Source organism: Lycorma delicatula, chromosome 9 (genome assembly GCF_047948215.1).
Source record: "Lycorma delicatula isolate Av1 chromosome 9, ASM4794821v1, whole genome shotgun sequence".
Taxonomy (NCBI): Eukaryota; Metazoa; Arthropoda; class Insecta; order Hemiptera; family Fulgoridae; genus Lycorma; species Lycorma delicatula.
This window is the reverse complement of record NC_134463.1, coordinates 45571940-45596168: the sequence shown is the minus strand read 5'-3', so window position 1 is coordinate 45596168 and position 24229 is coordinate 45571940. Positions and strand designations below refer to the sequence as shown.

The following is a 24229-nucleotide window of genomic DNA, read 5'->3' as shown; positions in this document are numbered from 1 at the left end:
AATGAAATATTTGGATTTTACAAGGGTTTGACTCAGACTTCATCACCTTTTTTTCTTTTTTTTAACTTTTTTTTAATTTAAATATATTGATTTATTAATTGTTATTAACCTCTGATTGTAAAAAAAAAATTACAATGAATAATTATTAAATAATAATAATAACAATAAAAAAGAGAAAAAAACATATGAAAAAATATCAGAAGTTATTAATGAAATAAAATTTTATGTATTTTTCATTAAAAAAAAGAAGTAAATATGAGGATTTAAATAGAAAGAGAAAAATTATATCAGAACGTAGATAACTAGCCTTAAATAGATTATATTATGCTCACGGCTTTGAATCTTTCTTAGCTAAGAAATGGCTAGCAGGAAAAAAAATTTGGTTTAGAAGGCTGTGATGCATATACCTGCAATAAGGCATATAATGGACATTGTATCTAATCATTGCATAATCGTTGCATAATTCATACAAGGAAGTCATGTGGTATCCACATCAGATTTTTCCTTTAGGCTCCATTCATGCTAAGCTGGTCCAGCCCAACAAGAAGTAATAGACAAAGACAAAAAAAGATAAGTTAATAGGAATTACAGATTAAAAAAAATGAGATTTTCTCAGGAGACCGATTAATATAAATTATAAATTTTATTTAAATTATTTTAATAATATTATATAACAAAAACTCATCTAAATTATCATTTTATAGATACTGGAATCGAACGAATCAGTCTTGGAAATATAATTACATGTAAAATGACGAACAAATGTTTATATAAAGCAAACATAAATTTATGCGCAACGCTTAGTTACAGTTTACTCGATTAGTTTTCTTTACACAACGTGATTTACATCGGAAATAATGTAACTTAAATAAAGGGAAAACAATTAAAGAGAATGTAAACGAGAAAATCTACAATGTGTATCTAAATTACTACTATATATAGAAATTTGTTAAATGAGGTTGTAGGAAAATAATATGCAAAATAGTGCAATACAAATGATTTATACCAGACTAGAACAACAGTTAGTATAAAATGTTATTCCGTTATGAATGTTAATTATTAACTATTATTTAATCATATCACTGAAAAGAGTTGGTGTGATTAGGGATGGAGCTTTTGATGTTCTGTTCTTTTTATAAAGGTACATTACACACACACACACACACACACACACACACACACACACACACACACACACACACACACACACACACACACACACACACACACACACACACACACACACACACACACACACACACATATATATATATATATATATATATATATATATATATATACACACACACATATACACACACACACACATATATATATATATATATATATATATATATATATATATATATATATATATACACACACACACACACACACACACATATACACACACACACACACACACACACATACAGAGAGAGAGAGAGAGAGAGAGAGAGAGAGAGAGAGAGAGAGAGAGAGAGAGAGAGAGAGAGAGAGAGAGAGAGAGAGAGAGAGAGAGAGAGAGAGAGAGAGAATATTTAAAAAACAATGACCCAATTTCAAAATCATATACCAGTACAATCCCACGCATGGTCAATGAAATGAAATTTGCACCATTTGAAAGTGAGCATTCTGAAGTTTTAAATGCAACCGCCAGACTGCAATGCTAATGCTCAAACGTACGCTAACCTCAGTCGTAAATAACGTAGCATTTGTACAAGAGAGAAGGTGTTTTGTGTTCTACAGTTTAGAAAGACAGAGTCTGTAATAACGATTCAGCGTTTCATTTGGACAGCGTTTCAGGATTTATCTAACATCGGCTAAGAACATTCGTTATTGGTATAAATAGTTTGAAGAGTCGGGGTTTTATACATCCCGATGAGAAACAGTCCCCCTGTAAGGGGAAGAATCTAGGATGACCCAGACTCGTACTGATAAAATAGGTACCATCCCTAAATGCTGTAAGTACTATATCATATACAATTTCAAAACATTACATTTTATCAAATACAATGATTGAAAACCATCTAGACAGCAATTAATTTTCATTAAACATAAGAGAGAAATTTATTACTATTATTTATCCGATAAGCATAAAAAAATATTTGTTAACCTATCCAAATCCGTTTATTATACAATATTTATATATGTTTATAAAATCCACTGTATACATATATTATAAGATTTCAGTTTAGTGTATAAGATGTATTTTTATAGTTCCAGTACATTTTAGAAGATCCAACAAGAAATTAACGTATGCCATAAATTAACGTATTAGCAGTTTCATTTTTATGTACTTTTACACGCAACAGCGATATCTATAGCACACGAAAAAACAGGATATGTATTTTCTCGGAATTGAGAATTAAAGTTACGAATTGCACGGTATATTCTGAAATAAAATGGTTAAAATTATTACAAATTAATGAAATTCTATTGTAAATATTAAATCCTTTTAAAATTCCCAAACAGATAATGTTTCACGATACGTTACATCAGTTTACTTTTCAAATGCAAGTATATTTTAACGGATAATCGTAAAAATACAAGCGTAAAAATTTATAATTTTTGTATGAAATTTTTAATGTCAGAGGCTTATGTACGAATATGTAAAGAATAAGGTACCGGCATTCACTGGTTTTTAATAATAGTGAAATTATGTGAGTATTATTCAACATTGGCCCCTTTATAACAGTCACATAACGTGCGTAAATGAATGAACTATGACCCAAACACGATTATATCTTCCCAAAATAAAGCCGATAAAAAATAAACCAATGACAATACACATTCATCCATGCATATCGAAAATTACATATATGTTTCACGGCCCCCAATGATTATTTCAGTAACTAACTAATTAGAATACCGTATTTTCCTAACCAATCACAAGTACAAAAATGGTTGACCAATCGAAAAGTCACTAATTCACATCAATCACAGCTGTAAAAGGAACTGACAATTATTAGGCAGTAAATTCCAACCAATCATAATCCTTATTTTTCTAACCAATTATAAGATGTGAATAAAATTTACCAATTAGAATGCAACAAATTTTGAACGATAAAATAGGTATCATCCCTGAATGCGGATAAAACTATATCATATCAATTACAAAACGTTACATTTTATCAGGCACAAAAACTTAGAACCATCCAGACAACATATAATTTTGTCCAAACACAAGAGAGAGAATTAAGGCACGGAAAGAGAACTTTTGTAGATTGGTTCAGTGGTTACAAAGCGCGGCGGTGGCTGACAAATTGTATCAGAAGAGATCGTGGAGCGTATTGCCGAAACATTTCAAAGAAGCCAATGCGAATCCATTCCCAGAGCCTCGCCTCAACTGTATATCCCAAAATTAACCGTCCACATAATGGTGCATAAACGTTTGAAATTGTAAGCGTACAGAGAACGATTGTTCCAGCAATGAAACCATAAGATAAGCCGAAAAGATCGGATTTTGCAGAAAACATATTAGAACGCATTGATCAGAATCCTAACTTTCTGTCATTAATTATATTTTTCGATGAAATCACATATCACGTGTCAGGCCATGTCAATCGTCATAACGTAAGAATCTGGGAGTCAGAGCCTCCTCGTGAGGTAACTGAATTTGAGAGAAACAGTCCTAAATTTAATGTGTGGTGTGGTCTCATGGAAGATGCAGTAATAGATACCCTTCTTCTTCGCTGAAGGTACTGTAACGGGCATTTCATATCTCGTTATGTTGGAGAATTTGCGTTCTCACAGATTGAGCATAGATAGATAGGTATCCTAATATCTTCTTCCAGTAAGATGGGGCTCCTCCGCATTGGTTCCTCGAGGTAAGGGAAAGGCTGGATGAGACGTTTCCTGGTAGATGGATTGGAAGAGGTCGTTCAATTCCCTGGCCAGCTAGATCGCCAGACATAACCCCTCTGGACTTCTTCTTCTGGGTGTGAGAACCTTCGGAATGTCATTTCAACCATCACACCAGAAATGCTTCAAGGAACACGGCAAGAAATCGCCTATCGGCTGGATATTCTTCATGTGACTGGTGGGGCACATGTGGAAGTGATTGGATGCACCGTGATTGTTATAACTTCATAAGACAGAATTTAATTTAATATTTGTTTCATGTCGATATGTGTAATATTTAGGGAGATATAGTTAAATAAAAATAGGGCATTTCAAATGGGACACTCTTTATTACATAAATGCTACTAATGGAATAAACGGCTCTTTGAAATGAAATTAGAATTATAAAAACAGCAGTATAAAACGTCTATGGTCTGTTGAACATCAACTTCCTCAATAATGGCTACATTTTTTCTATTCCCTTCCTCTTATGAACATTCAATCATTTACTCTGAGATCCCTTCGGCTTTTATATAAGAAAAAAATATATGATTTAATAACATGTAGTATAAGAAAAAAAAAATTATTGAATTATAAAGAAACGATATGAAACGCTTTATAATATAGCTAGTTGTACGTCCAGCTTCAATTAGATTACATTCAGTTAAAGAATTGGTTGATTTTTTATTTAACTGTTTTTCTGTTTACACTGGTATAGATACATGTAGATGTATATATTTTCTTGTAGTTGTAAACATAGAATAGTCTTTTAACATCTTTCTAAGAAATCACTAAAAATAGATAATATTATAAATACTGTCCAGACTTTTACTTTATTTATTTACGAGTATGTTATTTACGAGTATTTACTTCTTAAAACTGAACTTAGTTTAATGTGCTTATAAAATACTTTTTAAATTTTAGATCATAAGTATTTTACAATCAAGTTTTGTTAACATATTTATGATTAAAAATAATTAGAAAAATTTTTATTTAGTGGCCGCCTGCTTCAGTAGCTGTATAGCTAGTTCTAATTATATTAACGCAATAGGTTACCATAAAACATGATCTAAATATCTCTCAACATGAATTTTTCCTATTAAAATTTTCTTTTCTTTTTAATTTTTTTTTATTAAAATTAATACTATCTTGAAACAAGCATACGTATAAGTAAGATTATTAATGTAAGGGTAAAATGATGAAAAATGAAAAAATTATAAAAAAAAAATTTCGATGAAACCTTTTTAGAGCAGATATATATATATATATATATATATATATATATATATACCGTATATATTCGTGTATGTATGTATGCGTGCACGTGAGCGTGCGCGTGTGTAATCTGTAGAGTTAGAAATTAATCATATTTGTATTAATGAAGTTTTATTTTATAAATTAAAACAATTTTAATGTGGACATCAAATGACTTCCTTGATGCCTATTAAATTACATGTACACATTTTTTGCTACACTTCATTTAAACTTATTTAATTTGAAAGTGAGATACGCCTTCAATTATTTAATAAATAGGACAGTTACACAATTGCTAAAGTATTAGTTATTAACAACTAATATTTGTACAATTATTAATTCAACAATCTTACCTGAATTATTATGTCATATATATCTAATACTATGTTTTTTAAATTATTATGATGTATCCATCAACAAAATGAAAACAAAAACGAATAATCAGATGTTTCACCAAATCTGATGTGGACACCACATGACTTACTTGTACATCTATTAAATTACATATACACATTTTTTTAAAACGAAAAGTACATAAAATTTTATTTCATTAATAACTTCTGCTATTTTTTCATATTTTTTTTTTTTTAATTTTATTATTATTGAATTATTAATAATTTAAAGAATTTTTTTACAATCACAGGTTAATAATTATTAAAAAATCAATATATTTAAATTAAAAAACAAAAAAGTTAGATAAAGAAAAGGAGATGAAATCTGATTCGAACCGATGTGGCTTCCCCTTATAAAATCCAAATATTTCATCAATTGAAATTTTATTTGGTTATAACTCTGGAACCAATGAAAATAAGTACCACTTATGATAATCGTTGAAAAGGTCTCAATGAGGGCTTATTACTGCAGTTAAGAAAAAGTCCAAAATTCAATGTTTTTTTGGATTTTAGGCTTTTTTGGACACTTTTGGTTCAGTCGATTGCAAGAAAAAGGGAAGGTGCACAACTAGATGTTAGAACAGCCCTAAATAAAAAATTTCAACATCGTACGGCTAATCGTTTTTGAGTTATACGTTAGTTCGTACGTACGTACAGACGTCACGCCAAAACTAGTCAAAATGGATTCAGAGATGATCAAAGTGGATATTTCCGTTGAAATCTGAAAACCGAGAATTTTCGCAATCACAATACATTCTTTATTTTGTACAAGGAAGTACAAAGAAGATAATTTGATTCTCATGTATACCGATATTAGTGCTCATAAATTTTTGAGATTGAACGAGAAATATATTTTACACAAATTTGTCCTATCTGTTATAAATTCTTTAATATATATGATGTTAAATACAATGTACAATTAACGGATAGATTTATTTTATAGATTAATGAATTGATGTAGATTTGAGAAATGTATGAAATAGATTAGGCTTACTTTATGGTGATTCCAAATGTAGAAAGCTGATGAAGTATTTCTTTTCCATAACGAAGACGTATTTTACAAAAATTATTTATGAAAGCAAAGGGATCTGCAGTAAAAGAGCTTTTTACTTGTCTTATCTGTGTACTATTGTTTGTTAATACAGGACTAGTGTTTAAAAGTGTTAGGACTAGCGGATATGCTATATATTTTTTTAATGGGTCTGAATTCTGGTTTTCTATTTATCTACCTGGAATACATCTTGATGATTATTTTAAATTCTGTCTTACTATTGACGTTATTACTATTGACATTTATAACTGTTTGATGTGTACTATTATTAATTATATGTACTATTATGATTGTTTACTGTTCTGATTATGTTATGTATTAATTGTTTGATTATTGTCGCTTACTATTATTATTATCACCATTATTATTACTACCATCACTGACATTAATATTGATTTGTCTTGTTTTAATTATGTTTTTAAACCAATAAACTGTAATTATATAAACATTCTAAATTGTCATTCTACCAATATCCTGATCGAGCCGCGAACATGCGACAATATATATGAAAAATCTGTATATTATATTGTTCACAAAATGCCCCACAAAAACTATTAAAAATAAAAAGAAAAATAGAAATGAAGTACGGTCATCTCCTCGTGGTGTTTATCGGGAAGCGCAAAGAACCGTGCAAAATACCTTTTTACCTGAACGAAAGACCAGTATGGGGGTCAATTTTATGATGGAGGTCAATTATTCTGAAACCCGTATACTTTCTAGTTCCGGAAAGGCCAGGGAAGCAAGTCTTGATCGACTACTATTCGACATTTCTCTAACATGAATTTCGTGCATGAGAAACAAGTAAAAAAGTATACAGTAAAATAATAAGATACTCGTAAAGTAAATAAAAGGTATTAATAAATAAAGAAAGGAATTAATTACTTTAAGTTACAATTTTTTTTATTACTCATAATAAAAAATGTATATTTTCATATAATTTTTTTCTTAAAATATTTATAATTATTTAAAGATAAAATATAATACTAACCTGATGAAGAGTCGAAGGGTTGTTAATTAATTTTCCCACAAAGCCTGTTTTTTAGTTATTTTATAATGATTCAAACTCCAGCCTGAAAAATATTGACGTAATTAATTTTTTGTTTATTTTTAATTTGGGTATAAATATATATATATTATTATAGGAATTATATATGTACTTTACATATTGAGGTGTTATATGGGAACTAAACAAAAAAACATTATTTTCATATAGTCTGCTAACGACCAATTTTTCTTAATAAATAATATAATTTATACATCTATCTTTAGTTCAGATGAACCACTACAGAAATTACATTTTTATTTGAATTAAACATTTAGGGATAAATTAAAAAAAAAAACTTTAAAACAGTCAAAGAGAAATCTCTAGATCGATTGATAAGGTAACAAGAATCATTTGTTGGTTGTTAATACCGTGCAATTTTATAACATTTCTACTGATTCATTTGCCAGTGCCGGGTAATGTTCTTAATTTAGCTTACGTTTACGTTAACGTGAGCGGAGTAACGGAACCGCATTCAATACTGTAGTATTCAGTCTTGCAGGCTTGTCTAATATTCAATTTTTATAAATACCTTTCATGATATTTAGTCAGTTATTTCATTTCATGTTGTCTTTTTAAAAACACATACTTGTATGTAATTTTACATATTTTAAAGAAAATAGTAAAAAGATATTTCTTTTGAAGTAGAAGTATATTTTACAAATGAATAGATTGGTAATTTTTAAGAAGCTATCAAAAGCTTTAAATCATTAAAAATTAAAAAAAATTTGCTTTTATCAAACCGTACAACAAAACCGTCTTTGAGATACAATACTACAACATTATAAGAGACCACCTTGTAAGAGAAAAACATCTGTTATACTTTAGTTTCTATTTTTAAATTATTTAACAGAGATAATAGATCTTCAGATCAATTTATTTAAAATGAAATTAAAAGATTTCTTTCAAAGAAATAATATCACTTCGCTGAAGAATTTTTTAAACAATATAACTACGAGAGATTAAAGTAAAGACAGCTGGGAAATTTCTCTCCTTAAAGTTGGTGAACCTGTGTCGTTCATGGCCACGCTAGTAATGTATACACTGCATTATTGTCTGTAAGTTGTCGGGTTGTAGTGTCTTTGTTTACGTGTAAGTTATTACATTATAAAATGAAAACTTTAGAAATAATAGAATTAATGTGCATGATGAAGAACATTCGCGAAGGCCCTCGATAATCACCGAGGACTTGTTGAAACGCATTGATGATGAAATCAAAAAAAAAGATCGTCTCTCAACGATTTTCTATCTGGCCCTTCTTTTTCCTGATGTTTCAAGAGCTGTTATTGATCGCATTGTTCATGACCATTTAGGCTTCAGAAAGGTTTGTGCACGTCGGGTGCTGCACGTCTTAACGGAATGTCACAAAAAAATCCAAATGGGATCTGCTTTGGAATTTTGATGCGCTACACAGAAAAAGGTGATGAGTTCCTTAATTAAATTGTTACCGGCGATGAAACATGGTATTTCGTATTACACGCTTGAGAGAAAACTGCAGTTAAGTGAATGGCGTCATCCTTAATCACCAACCAGACCAAAAAGGTTAAGCTACAGCCATTTGGATGCAAACTGATGGTCACAGTCTTTTGGGATCGGTTTGGAATACTGCTGATTGATTTCACGCCACGTGGAACTACTATAAATACAGAAGCCTACTGCGAAACTCTACGGAAGTTAGGCGCGCCGTTCAAAGTCGGCGCTGACCGTCGGCGGCTGACCGACGACGTTGTCCTGCTTCACGATAATTTACGTCCACATGTTGCTGCGGGAGCAACACGTGATTTACTGAGAACATTTGGATGGGAAATTTACGATCACCCACCATTTAGTCGGGATTTAGCTCCTTCTTATTACCATTTGTTTGGGAAATTGAAAGAATTTTTAAGTGGTAAACGATTCGCCGGTGGCGATGAACTTAAAAATGCTGTTAATCAGTGGCTAAATGGACTGGCGGCAGAAGAATACGACGAGGGTATATTGAAGCTGGTATATCGCTACGATAAATGTCTTAAATCATGTGGCGATTATATAGAAGTAGTATTTTATAGAAATAGTATGAGGTGTGTAGTTTAAGAAAGATGAAAAATATTTATAAAGTTTTCAGAATAAACTTTTTTACAATGAAACGGTATTTACTTTAGAGATAACCTCTCATAATTAAATAAACCTGAATTTTCTGCATACGCCTTTTAAGTGTACTTAAATAAATTTATTTGAGTACTAAAGTGTTTAACAATTAACATTTAAAAAATTGCTATTTCATTCTATTCAGACTTTATTTACTCGTATTATTTTTACAGAGTAAATAATTTATATAATTAATTTTAATGTAATTTAAGTAGGCAATAGCTATTAAAAAAAAGAAGAAAAATTGTAGCTAATAAGATTTTACAGACGCGTCTTACCTACCGTATTACACAGAATGAGTTACCACATCAAAGCAAGCCAATCGAAATATCAATAAGCTAATTTTATGTCTTTTTTCTTGCAGAAAACCGGCGTAAATTCATTTTTTTCTGTAATATGATGTACATTAAAATAACAATAAATTCCTGTGAACTTATTTTAATTCAATATAAATTAAATTCCCCTACGGAAAGAGAGAGAAAAAAAAATTAATAAATCTGAGTGATGTTGTTACATTAATAAATAACAGAAAGTTTTATTTTACTGCCCTCTGTAAATAGCTAAGAACTTTATAATAAATATTAATTGAAAGAAAACTAAAAGATGTCCTCATTTTGGCTACGTTTAATGATTATTTAACATACAATTAATTTATTTCATTTAAAAATAGTTTAGATTTTCTGTAAAATATGACAAACAAAACATTAGTTTTACAAAAAAATATATTTTTTAAAATTATTATTTTAAATGAAATACTTAATATTCATATTCCATTTTTCGCTATTTTATTTTTTTTTTTTAAATATATATTTACTCTTTAAAATCGATATAAATTAATTTCCTCCGGAATTCACGTTTTAGTAAATTAAACAAGTTCATTCAAAATAATAAAATACTAAAATAAATATGATTACAATAAAATTGAATAATTTATTAGGAATGTAATAGTAATAATAACAAAATAAAACCAAACGGTTTTTTTTTTAAATATTGAATTTATGAAACATTTTGCTGCTCTAAGAATCGGAAGTTCACGATGATAAATATTAAAAATAATGATTATAATTTTGTTTTTATTGGGTCATTAATGGAAAATTTTTGATATTAATCGTTTTGATAAATGAAATAAATCATTTTTATATCGGAAATAATATTTTTGTTTTTATTATTTGAAGTGGATGTGCAGTAAGATAATTTGCTTATTTTGATAAATTATTTATTTTAGTATACTAAGCTAAGTTAAACAAATGTAAAATTTAACGTACTATCAGATTATAAATGTAAATTTAAACTACTTTTAAATAAAATCCTGTAGAATAATAAATAGTTATCCAATTTTTATTTTAGCAAATATAATTCTTGTATGTACGCATGTGTTTGCATACTGTAGGCGTGCGCACGTGTGTGCATGTGGAAATATAATACTATTTGGATTAAATCCAGTTATTTCCTCTGCCATTTATTCTAGCTGTTCTTTATTTATGGCAGTTATTCTTCATTCAGCCAATTCTAGTACTCTTAAGAATATTTTAAAGAATATTGAGATAAGTAACTCTAGATTTTAGCTGGTTTGCAAGCTATGTTATAAATATAGACCGCATACCACATCTACATTACATACATAAAACAGTTAAACAATTTTTTTTTAAATTAATGTTAACAACACACTAATAACACTAAAAATGTTGTAACATTTACATAAACTAGTATAATTTTTTCTTTTAATTAACACAGATATAACTGGACCATTAATTATCGGTAATCGAGAATTTTTGAAGCATGGAAGAGTGAAGCAATATAAAATCACCTTCTTGGAGTCTTTTTAGCATATTCAAATGTCAGTTGTCATGATTTAATTATCATCGTCTCCACCTCGCATCAATTAAATACATGATATGAATTGTAACTAAAGAGGTATTTATTTTTTGTTTCTTTTAATATTTCTGAATGTAAGTTTATGTAAGTAACTGTATGATAAATATTGGTTATTTAAATAAATAAATTATTTTAATAACTCCTTTCAACAATTACACTAATAAATTTTCTTATTAGTAACTTTTAATTTTAAGCTATCTGCGCGACTTTAAGAATTACAATCAACTATTTTTATGTTTTGCTTCGTATTCAACATTCAAAAACCATTGGAGGTAAATTATACGAGAATAATCGATTAATTTTATTTTTTATCCATAGAATCTTTTTGAATTAGTATAAGACTGAAAAAAATAATGTTTATAAAACAAAACCTGCAGACAATGACGAATTGAAGAATAATTGACGTATCTGCTTGTGTGCCACCAGACATAATACAAGTTATAAACGGATATTACTTGAGGTTAGTACACTGCCAAGCTGTGGAGGAAAAGCATTTTGAAAATTTATTACAGAATGATATGGTTTCAAAATTTATTTCATTAATAATTTAAGATCGAAAACATTTATTTAAAACTTTTAACTAAATATTGTAAAGTAAATAATATCAGTTGACATAGCCGTTTAATTTTTCTTTTGTATTAATTGTTAATATTGTTTATTATTATCAGTATTGAAGCAGTAATTAAAATTAGTTACTGTATGTATTATGAATGTAAAATGCAATAAAACTGTTAATGCAGCGCGTTTTACCTCGTTTAATTGTTAACATAATTTTTCCATCATTGCAATTTTGAATGCTTATAACTCGATAACAAAGTCATTAACAGAAAAACGGGTCTCGCCATTGTGTTTCTTATAAAATTTTAAATCGAAATCACTTGTCATATGTCCACCTTTCCATTTAAAAAAATTAAGTTTGATTCAATATCGCGGATCAAACATGCGGAAAAAACTTAAAAACCCACCATAATGCAGATTTTATTTAAACTACGTAGAACCCCATTTCTTTCTGCTTCCAATTACCTCTCAGTTATCCAGTATAAAGCTGTGTTTTTATACTTAAATATCACTCGGTATATAAACATATATAGGATATATAAACATGCGCGTACACACACACACTCTCTCTGGTTTTTTGCTGGTATCTCAACGATTCCTGGTTCCCTCTAGGTCAGAAAATATAAATAACTCGATGGGTAATTTTTAACTAAATGTGATATATAGTATTATATATAAAATATAAATAATATTATGTATATGTAAATTATGTTATACATAATTCTTTCATAAAAGAGTTTATGCAAAACGGTTATTGAGATACATCGGAAGACTCTTTCGCTCAAAAAACTGTTTACAAAAGTACTATTTTTTGAGTAAACTTGTCTTCAAATTCGCGGTGCGCGCGTACGAGCTTGTGTATAAATTACCATCGTGCTGGTAAGAGTTTCTGTAGCCCCTGTATTCGTCAAAACGTTTGTTTTCAAGGTCGTTAGATAACCCTTCTTTTCCATCTTAAAATTTTTGTGTTGCCTCCATGGGGGGATAACTCAAAAACTCATTTGAGGAAACTCGTTTGAGGTAAGAATATTTGTTAAATGTAATTTTCTATTGAAAATAATTATTAAAGGGTTGCCATATTTTATGAAAATTCTTTGTGTGTGTGTGTGTGTGTGTGTGTGTGTGTGTGTGTGTGTGTGTGTGTGCGCGCGTATGCCTGTATGTTCGTGCGCGCGCGTGTGTATTTATAAAAGTAAAATAAAATTCAAAAAATTATACTATGGTAGAAGAAATAAAAATTTATTTCTGTTAAATGATCAACAACTTCCTAGAAGGATCTAACTCATAAGGCTAAAATTAAAGTAAATTAAGCCACGTCACTTCAATTTAAGGTAAAACGTAACTAATAGCAAGTTGAAATCTAGGAATTTTCCGCTAACATTAATTTAAACAAACTTCAGTTTTGGATTAAACTCCCTTCTAACATGAATTACAAAATTAGACCTCCATAAAATCTCTGACACTGGTTTATTAGATTAATAAACCAATGCAATATGAAATACAGAAACTAAATGTGTAACAGGTGTTTCAAATCTGGTGTATGATATTCGTAAACTTTCGAGTCAAAGTTACATAACTAGTAATACTGCAAATAATTCTGGTGCATTTCTTTTACATTAATAAAACATAATATAAGAAAAGCATTACATGATTCATGCTCAGAATCATCTTTAAATTACTAAGAATTTAAGCGATACGAAAAAAAATTTCCCCCTTTCCAAAATATATGATTTTTGGTTTTATTTTTGGATTTTCTTTATTTAATAACCTGAAATTCTTAAGTAAAAGAGAAACCGAAAGTGAGTACAACATTTTTATTGGCATTTAAAACTATTTGTACTGAAAAAATTTTATTTTAAAAATAAAATTTTTAAAGAAGTAAGTAATACAAAATACATCAATGAACTGGACCATTTTAAAAGTAACCTATTCAGTAAATTAACGAATTAAGCTGTTTTAAAATCTTAAAAATTTGTTTTTATCATTTTTTTTTTAAAACAAACAATATTATGAATAAAAACATTTAAATTACGTTAAAAATCATCATTTAAAGCGCGTATTAATTTTGTACCAATAATTAAAGAATTTGTTTAAATATTTTTTTTTTTTTTTACTCTAGAGAAAAAATTTACATTCGGTTTCTTCTGACGAAACCATAAGTAAATAATATATTAAAAATACTGCATGAGAGAAGTGAAAACAAAGAGTAAAAAATTGTAATAACAGAAACTTTAATCAGTCAAATTGAAAAATACAGCAACCAGGCGTTGGCGAAGTTAAAAGATGTTTTGAATAACAGATTCCAGATCAGTTACATGATTGGTATATGATCTATCTTGGCGGAAACCGCATTGTTCGGGGACAATTAGAGCGTTTCTCTTAAGGTACCACACTAAATGACGGTTTACTATTCGTTCCATCACTACTGTTCTAGGAGATAGAACGATAACTCGAGAGGCATGATTTATCTTTACCAGGTTTCAGTATGGAAATCACCAGTGTTTCTGACTAAGAATCTAGAAATAACTGTTCAGAAAATTCTATACCAGCTAAGATTATCCCCTTGCTGGAATTTAGCGTGTTATGTGGCTGTATTATCACTACGTTCTTCCCTATGTATCTATGATCTAGGAGCTTCCGACTCTGTTCATCATTTTCACCTCAATCAACAGGGCACCTAAGCTTATTTGATTTCGGCGACCCACATGCTGTTAAACATTTATTTATTAAAAAGTTAGGAACAACTAATGAAATAATTAACTAAATTATCTTTTGGTTTAATAAATTATTGTAGTTAGTCTATATTTCTTAATTTACCTAACATTAGTGGTCTAACGTTTCACTGAGAACTATTTCATTTCATGAAATAAATTAATTTTATTCTTTTGTATCATGATATAGATTTTTAAAATTATGTTGTAAAAATAAAAACTACGATTTAATCAATTTTAACTACCTTTTCTAGGACTATGGTAAGCGTTTTTTTCGTTTTTTTCCGTAGAATCAAAAGAGAAGAATTGGTAATATTACCAAGGTTATATAAACTGGATGCCCAAGAGGTAATATACTTCTATGCTTGAATGAACTGGTACTTCAGTTTTAATCTAGTGTCATGTTTCTAAAACATTTACGTGATGATACGTTGTATACAAGTAAAATTACATTAAAATTAGTGAAGAGAGGAAATGCTTAACCACGAATATATGTGATGTATTCGGTATATGTATTGAATCAGTGTTCTAGTGTAACGAGATTTGGATAACGTTGTTTTAAGTTTACACCGTAGGGCTTACCGTCTGATAGAAATTTCAATAATTAATAACACCTCGTTTTTAATAACCTTTTTTTGCATTAAATTGCTTTTATTAAACTATTAATTAGACTAATGCTATATGAAACAATTGACAAGCTTATATTCATATAATCTTTACAACCCTAATTTCCTGGTTTGTTTATAGTATAAGATCCAACTTCTCTGCAATTAATAACGTTGTGTTTTCTATATTCCTAAAACTTTACTGATTCATTAGATAAATTTTCGTACAATTTTAGTTCTAAGACACGTTGCCCAGAAGTTAACAAAAAGTGACAATATTTTAGCCATATGAACAAAATTGGTTTTTAGAAATGAAACTTGAACGGATGGATAAAATAAAGGAAAAACACGATGTGTCATAGGTAGGGATCACATTGAAAAACAGATTGACATGAACAGAATATTAAAGAGGCTACTGATAAAAACTATGTATAGTTTTTGTTAAGGCTACTACGAAGTCTAAAATTTTCATTTTAAACTGATATTTTAATAAACCATTTCTAGAATCCTAATCTTTTGTAACATTCTTTTTATGAAATATTTTCCTAGTATAATTATTTTCCTGCATCCGTTGTCATATTCTGAGCGTTTTATTAGATGAAAAATTGTCTTGGGGTAATCAACTTTCACTTCGGGATAATCATTTCGTTTGTAACAAAATCACACCGTACTGTTTTGGTTTGAAGTATCTTAATAAAACACTAGGCTTTTTATTATTAAATAACGGCTGTTTATCTTAGTATCTTAATACTGGTTGTGTTTATCTTTTGCTCTTGATTTTTTTTGTTTTGTTTTTTGTAATAAAATATTACATCGATGAAGTGGATTATTATGTGACTATTCAGAAGGGTATTGTATTACAAAACTACTTTTTTATATTTAATTCATATTTTTGCCATTTTTAATCGAATTTTCGGGTTAATTTACAGCCTTTAGTGAAGAGGTTAATTATGGACAGCTACCAGCTGTTCAAAATTTTAAGAAATAAACGAATGGCTCTTGTTTACTATCTTTTCTATCTCTAGAAAACGTGCAGAATGAAAGGAAACGCTCCGTTTGTTCCGAGTTTTTAGTGGAGTAGCTTCTACAACAGGTTGTATTCTTTGCCTCAGTTTCCTGCACAGAATTTTCTTATAAACCCTGTACCCTCTGCAGTTAGCGGATTGGTCCAATAGGCAGAGTGCACAAGTAGCCGAAATATTTCTGTCTTTAGAACAATTAGCAGTTCTATGACTCGCTGCACATTTAACATAACGGTAAGACCGCATGCAGTTGTTTTTAGTGTGGCCGTACTGTTGACATCGCATGCACTGCACCACTGCAGCAGTTCTCATTGTCTCAAACGTAACTCCAAAGTTATCTCAAACACTTTCTTGTTATCTTTGGGGTGGGGTAAAAGGAATATGTTTTAATCAATTTTACTTTTATACATACCATGATTCATACTTATGCTGTTTTAGCTTATTTTTGTGTCTTGAAAATTTTTTGTGAATGATGAAGCCTTAAGAGATACATAAGAAAGGAATATGTGTTATGGTTAAAGACACTTAAAGCACAAAAGAATGATTTGATATCTTTGTAAACGAAATATATTTGATTATTCCAAGAGAATTTTTCATTTAATAAAAAATTCAGAAATTTTGTTTTTTAAACAAATGTTATCGTTCGTGCGAATTCTAACCAGGTGATCAGGAATCACAATTCATGGTTTTATCCATAATGAAAATTCGGTCTTCTTGCGCATGAGTTCTTTAAATTAAAAACTACTGATATTGCTCATAAATTACGAGATAGAAAGTTATTTGTGATAGTTTTGTTTGTTTCAGTTACGGACCGGCTTTATTCGTAAAAAAAATTCACAAAAGAAAATATCTCTACTTTTATTCTTTTATTTGAAGTCAGTTTTATTTATTTATTTATATTTGATATTAATTAAAAACAGTTAATGTAACCCATCAGTTGTGATTCTTAGGTAATATTCAATTTTACTCCTGCAACATAAATGCAAGTTTAACAGACAAAGATCAAAGCAAAAGCAGTTCATTAATTAAATTAAATTTAAAATTATTAAAAAATAATACGTTTGCCCCTATTCACAGTATAAGTCGAAAAACTTATACTTTGAAGAGGGACCGAAGACAAGTTTTGAATCCAGCCACCTGTTAATTTAAACTACCTCACTTTCAAAAGGTTCAGCGATTTTTGCTCAATAATATTTTACAAAATTATTAGGAAATATATTTACTCCTCAAAAAAATAGTTTTGAAAACGTAACACCTAAGATAACTAAAATATTTACTTAAATTTTACAACAAATAGTTCACTAGTTAACTAATTCAGTAATTAATATTTGATAAACTTCTTTAATTATAATTATTGTATTATTAATTTTGAAAACTTTCATTCCGTAGTATGAATTCCCATTAAAGTTTTAGCTCTTCTTTAGTTAACGTCTCCTTAACAGAGTGCTAGCCTTACCCTTTTATTTACATTAGACATGACTGTTCTTATAGATATTTGAAAACGTAATTGCTTAATAAAAGTAGAAGATGAAGCATCACTACTAGTAACACATAAACGTAGTTTGTCATTAGCAATGACATTGAAACGTGCTATATACGGGTAGAGTGTTTGAGGCAAGTGTCACAGGGGGCTTAGCTGATCCTGACCGCTATAATACTATTTTAGAATACAGTACATTAAAAAATAGAAATTACAACAATAATACGTGGTAGCTCATTTTATAAAAAAGGAAAATAACATTACAATATACAAAATACAAAGATTAAAAAAAAATTAAATAAATTTCTTTAAAAAATTAAAATTACTTTAAGTAAAGATAATTTTTAACACATGCATAAATCTGAATTAGGCTGTTCTTGCATATTATAGATTATATATAGTATACAAAATACAAAAAAAAAAAAAAAAAATACATAGCTCATACATTTTATAATAAAAAGTAGTCATAATATCCGGATGTTTCAAAAAGGACGAAAATTCTTTATTTACGACGTGAATTTATTAGAAAAATATTAATGTTAATAAAATACTTAATTCAACAATATTCAAATTACCTTTAATAACTTTACAATAGATTCAAAATGATTTCTTGTAATCCCGTTACAGATTTGTACACGTTTCATAACATTTGCAGCCACTTTTCGTAATGTTTGCTCAGTAATGTTTGAAATATCACTTTCAATGTTAGCCATGTTCGATAAGTACATGAGGATTTTAAAAATGACACTTTTTAAATACTCCCAAAGGAAAAACTCTGCTGGTCTAGGGATCTTAGAGGCTACAACCCTCTTGATATCAAACCTTAGCCAAAAAATTCCCGTAACATACCCAGCGATTCATTAGCAATATGGCATGTTGCGTTATCCTGCTGAAACCAACATTCTTGTTCGTGTAAATATAATATGGCAATAAACTGTTCGAAACCACATCGTCTAAAGATCTGTCAAAAAATAAAGGCCCTATTACACGACCCCAGGAGATCGCACACCTAAAACCAATTTTACATGCGTGTAATGGTCGTTCATGAAACGCGTGAGGAGTTTCAGCGCTTCATATACAGCAATTTTAGCTGTTAATGAGTCATCGATATTAAACCATACCTCGTTCATCAAGAGAACGAAACCAACGACAATACTATAACGTTTTCCGTGGTCTACTTCTTTCAGTTGTTGATCGACACCGATGCGATCAGCATGCGATTGTAATTTATTAGTAGCCCTGAAAGCTGTAGATAGTGAAAGCCCGACTTCTGAAGATAACTTTCTGAGTGATTTTCTGGGTGAGCGAGTCAAACGTTCTTTCACATCCTCCAGAACTTCTACTGTTAACAGTATTGGTCGTCCTGTGCTTTTCCGATCATGTACACTCCCAGTCTCACGAAATTTATTAATTTAATACGATATTATCGACTTATTAGAAACTGAAGAATTGAAAAGTTTTATCCGTAACTCATCTTTCACGCGTTCGTAAGATTTATACGTCCTTGGAAAACGACATATTTAAAACAATAGAGACAAATTTATACTGGTATAGCACTAGTGTATAAGAAGGATATTTCAACTGTTACAAGCTGCTAACCTTGAGTACAGTATTACCAACAGACATATAGGGAGAAATAAAATTTACCTACGCGTGACTTCTACCTTCTTAATCTTAGAGTTGCGTCCTTTTTGAAACATCGTAACACATTTTAAAGGAAAAATAACTATTAAGAAATTTCCCCTAATAAGTAATTAAAAGCTTCGTTTTCAAATATTTTCTTTTTCTATTTCTAAAATACGTGAAAGCAAAGCAATTTATTAAAAATGATTTGAATTTGGAGTTTTAAAGACTTCTTACCGTATAGGTTAAAATAATCTGCTACCACGTTACACTCTTTTTTGTCGCAAATAATGGGGTACACATTGTGTTTTACAAGGTATTTATTACGTTGGAAAAATAATTTTCAAAGTGATAATAAATGATAACCTAGAAGGATCAATGCTTATAAAGATTTAAATTTGGGTCGTCTTGACAAAAAAACCTGAAACCACTTTAAGCGCTCTTATAGGTAGATCTCATGAAAGTAAGCTACCTATTGTAATGGATACCATGATTCGACATCCGGAAAATTTCGACATATCTTCGCATTTCACATCACCCAGACCCCAAAACCACCGTCAGTTCAAAAGCTTTATAGTATATATACAGCTATATAATATATATATATATATATATATATATATATATATATTTCACTTTCTTGTGGATACACGATAACTGCCGTAATTTTGCGCCAATCACTTTCAAATTGATACATAAAATATAACAATCCAAAATACTTTCCTATTAAGTAAAAAATCGAATACCTTTAACGTTCCTACTGTTCTGTGGGTAAGGGCCTAAAACTTATGTAAGTAAAGTTTTTTGATATCAACAACCATTAGCACAGGGAGTGGAAAAAATGGAGCCATCTCGCCCCATTTTTTCTAAGATAAAAAAAATCATACCTCCCTTTATAGACACAGTATCGAATCGATATAAAGTGATGGTTAGTCCTCTAAACATTATCTAAAACTTTTGTCTGAAACAATTTTTGATATAACCAACCCATACGGCAAGGGATGACCAAAATATTGCTGGAATTATAAGATTTTTCTTAGGTGAAGTATCGAATTCGTTTAAAGTTCCTATTCATCTTTGAGTAAGAACCTAAAACTTATCTGTAAATTTTTTTGATATCACCAACCACTGGCCCAGAGGGTGGAAAAATGGTATCTTGAAAACAAAAAAAAATCATACCTCCCTATTAGGCACAGTATCGAATCGATTTAAAGTGGCCGTTAGTATTCTAAATATTACCTAAAACTTTTGCCGGAAACAAGTTTTGATATGATCAACACTTATGGGAAGGGATGGCCAAAACGATGCTGGAATTGTAAGATCCAGCACAAGAACATAGCTTGTCGTATGCTAAACATGTGAAACTTTTTTCACATGCAACCATTGTCGTATTGAGTAAATTTTTCTTAACTTTAAGGTGGAATTCTTTTTTATCCTCTACTTAGCATCGGTGTAATCTACTACCGTCTTTTAATAATTCATTTAATAATTCTTACTTGAACCTACAAGATTACTGATATAATTTTCTTACATTATGAATTAAATTATTATGTAATAATAACATTAATATTAGCTGTAATATTAACATTAATTTTAACTAAAATATTAATTATTTATTAAATAAACATGTGTTTTACAATAAAAAATTATAATTACAGTTTTTCCGTGCGTCCAGTACTATTATTATTATACTAATATAACAATTTTAGCGGAAATGATCTATCTTTAAGCAGAAGCAAGCACGTCGGAACAGTAAATGGGACACCTTAGTGTGTCCTGTTTGCCCTAACAGGGAGAAGAGGAAAAAATAGTAAAAATTCTCCAAGTTGAAAAAATACATACTCAAGAAGTTAATTTTCCGACCAAGTGCCCCATGCTACGATTATAGTTCACAAAAAAAGAAATAAAAAAGGGACATACGAAAACACTCATTAGTGAATGCTCTCGTCAAGAATCAAAATAAATAAATCAGAAAACACAAGTACCCATGACTTAATAAAAAATTAGATTTTTTTTAAGCAACATCAATCTTATCGTTTATTTCGTTCAAAGATGAACAAATTTGGCCAAAGGAACAAGGTAACTTCGTCTACTACACTGAAAGTGCCTATGATTACAGTTTCTCACATAGGGAATGCGAAATTCGATTCCAGAAGTATCAGCATCCAAGTACCATGCGTAGCCTGAAAGATAAACAATAAATAAAAAATGTAAACCGACGCTTTTTTAAAGTCTGCAACCCTTACTGGGCATACTCTACCTTATACGTATGTACCACGGTGGGAAATCAGGTCCTGAAATTATGTTCCCGTAGCCCTGTAGGCCGTGGTACGTGACTATTTGTCTAACAGTACGGCTCTGTTTAAGGATGCGCACCTAGTTGTGGAAAAATCCGTCACTAGTAGTTCACGATCGGCATCGGACTGAAAAAGAACGTCAGTGTAGAGGGAAAATAGTATAATTCATTATTATCCACATAAGTGAAAGTACCAAAATAAGATGTCGTTGCCCGGCCCGTAGTGTGCGTAGCTGTAACTGCACGGACATGTGATTGGATTTTGTATGGGGCATTATTATCATTATTTTAGTTCGCTTTTTATGAATGTTGTGCATTATTATTATTACATTTTGCTCCTTTATTAATTTACGCATTTGTTGCTGAGCAACATAGTTTAATATTATATTACATTATATATATTATTCTACTATTAAGTTTAACGTTAAAGAGAAAAAATTTACTACAAAAAAGCATGCTCAGAATTATAGATTTTTTTAAAAAGAAAAATAAAACCAAACTATCAAAAGATGAAAAAAATAATATACTGACAAATCAATCGTTAATTATTAATCAGTTAAAAAGGGAACTAGCAAATGTAAAAAAAGAAAGACAATTACAGTTAAAAGAAAAAAATTATTTTCAAAAAAAGATTAACGACTTGAAATACAAGCAAAACCAATCTCGTCAGCAGATGGATAATATGTTTGAAGAGGAATTGTCAATCAAGGAAAGGATTAGAGAGGTTAAACTCAGAATTTCCGAGGCAGAATCATATCAAAGCATACTTCAACAAAATAATGAAGCTTATTTAGATTACATTATAAACCTCAGAAACTGAATTATTATGGAAGAGTTATAGATTTAGAAAACACTTATAGAAAAAACACCAAAATTGAGAAGTTGGAAAACAAAATATTGGTGTATGTATAGTTTTAAGGTGCACAAAAAAATAACAAATGATAATGTTGATATGATACATAGCAAAAATGGTGAAAATGGTAGATTGTGATTGTAAGTTTCAAGAATCAAAACATTAAGAACAAGTTGCTAGACTAAAGAAGTATAAATAATACAATATAGGTATTTTTGGGAATGGTAATAATATAAGAATTGATATCAATGAAAAATCAGCCTAAAACACTTAAAGGACTCTTAAAACACTTTTTTGGGAAATAAAGAATCTCGATAATGCATATGCTTGGTCTACAGATGAGAAAATATTTTAATGGGGAAAAATGGTTAAGCTAAGATGAATACAAAATCAAACAGCTTGATAAAGTATTCTTAAAGTGATAAAGTATTTTATGTGGCTGTATTATCACTACGTTCTTCCCTATGTATCTATGATCTAGGAGCTTCCGACTCTGTTCATCATTTTCACCTCAATCAACAGGACACCTAAGCTTATTTGATTTCGGCGACCCACATGCTGTTAAACATTTATTTATTAAAAAGTTAGGAACAACTAATGAAATAATTAACTAAATTATCTTTTGGTTTAATAAATTATTGTAGTTGTCTATATTTCTTAATTTACCTAACATTAGTGGTCTAACGTTTCACTGAGAACTATTTCATTTCATGAAATAAATTAATTTTATTCTTTTGTATCATGATATAGATTTTTAAAATTATGTTGTAAAAATAAAAACTACGATTTAATCAATTTTTACTACCTTTTCTAGGACTGTGGTAAGCGTTTTTTTCGTTTTTTTCCCGTAGAATCAAAAGAGAAGAATTGGTAATATTACCAATGTTATATAAACTGGATGCCCAAGAGGTAATATACTTCTATGCTTGAATGAACTGGTACTTCAGTTTTAATCTAGTGTCATGTTTCTAAAACATTTACGTGATGATACGTTGTATACAAGTAAAATTACATTAAAATTAGTGAAGAGAGGAAATGCTTAACCACGAATATATGTGGTGTATTCGGTATATGTATTGAATCAGTGTTCTAGTGTAACGAGATTTGGATAACGTTGTTTTAAGTTTACACCGTAGGGCTTACCGTCTGATAGAAATTTCAATAATTAATAACACCTCGTTTTTAATAACCTTTTTTTGCATTAAATTGCTTTTATTAAACTATTAATTAGACTAATGCTATATGAAACAATTGACAAGCTTATATTCATATAATCTTTACAACCCTAATTTCCTGGTTTGTTTACAGTATAAGATCCAACTTCTCTGCAATTAATAACGTTGTGTTTTCTATATTCCTAAAACTTTATCCATTATTTTATTTATTTATTTTTATTATCTACAAAAAGATAATAAAAATATTTTAAACTGATTCATTAGATAAATTTTCGTACAATTTTAGTCCTAAGACACATTGCCCAGAAGTTAACAAAAAGTG

The 24229-nt window shown here is 29.4% G+C and overlaps 1 protein-coding gene and 1 long non-coding RNA gene across 2 annotated transcripts in view; one reads left to right on the top strand and one right to left on the bottom strand.

The window, feature by feature from the left end:
- The window catches only part of LOC142330464 (uncharacterized), a 42195-nt gene extending 34605 nt beyond the window's left edge, over positions 1-7590 (bottom strand). Inside the window, exon 1 of the mRNA XM_075375706.1 lies at positions 7529-7590. The gene's annotated coding sequence lies outside the window, so the exon portion shown is untranslated. The remainder of the gene's footprint in view (positions 1-7528) is intronic.
- On the top strand, positions 1699-23627 carry LOC142330465 (uncharacterized). The gene is made up of 3 exons (XR_012757772.1): positions 1699-1964; positions 11444-11623; positions 23547-23627. It is a non-coding gene; the product is annotated as an uncharacterized LOC142330465 (long non-coding RNA).
- The last annotated feature ends 602 nt before the right edge of the window (positions 23628-24229 follow it).